We start from the raw sequence: 804 nt of genomic DNA, 5'->3' as shown, positions 1-804 counted from the left end.
GAGCCCCGAGTCCTGTTTCAGCCACCGAGGCCCTGGGCCAGGCAGCTCCATCGGGAACACAGCCTCCTGCCTCCGGGGGAGGGAGAGGGAGCCCCCCAACCAGGGGAGCCGGTGCCTCAGGGAGGGGCTCCAGCCCCGGCCACCCCCCAACCCCCCCGACCCCGCAGAGGCACAGCCCGTGTCACAGCTGAGCTGTTGGCACCGAACAGTTTCCTTCTTGGCTTCCCAGGTGGGGCGTCCCGCTGACGTGGCTGAGTCCGTGCACGGACCACAGGCGGGCGGGACCTGTACCTGCCTGTCCTCCACGCCCCTTAGGGGAGAGCAACGGTACATTTCACAAAGGGGGACCCCTTGTGTCCTTTTCAGGGGGCAGGAGGGGGGGTGAGGCGGGGCAGCTCAGAGAGGCTCTGCTTTGCTTTCTCGGCTGCCTTACGGCCTCTCTCAGGAGGACAGTGGTTCCTGCCCTTCCCCCTGCAGCCCCGGGAGAACACGGGGCCCTAGGAGGGTCTCGCAGCTGGAAACGCCCGGCGGAGGGAGCGCAGCCCGGAGGGGAGGCCCGTAAGCGATGGCCTGCCGCCCGCTGCAGTCTGCTTTCCTAAAACAAAAGTGACTGCGGCGAGCGGCTTTTATTATTGCTCGTATATTGTTTAAATATTTCATCGGGAGACGCCGTGTGAAGAGAGACAATAGCCGGCTGACACAAGATTTATTAGAGAAAGTTTGCACAAATATATTTGTCGGCAGCGAAATATGTTTGCAGAGAGGACTCCAGATGCACAGTGATTAATACCGGAGCGGGCAGCA

The sequence above is a fragment of the Myotis lucifugus genome, unplaced genomic scaffold, assembly GCF_000147115.1.
Source record: "Myotis lucifugus unplaced genomic scaffold, Myoluc2.0 scaffold_1642, whole genome shotgun sequence".
NCBI classification, from domain to species: Eukaryota; Metazoa; Chordata; class Mammalia; order Chiroptera; family Vespertilionidae; genus Myotis; species Myotis lucifugus.
This window is presented reverse-complemented; position numbering follows the sequence as displayed.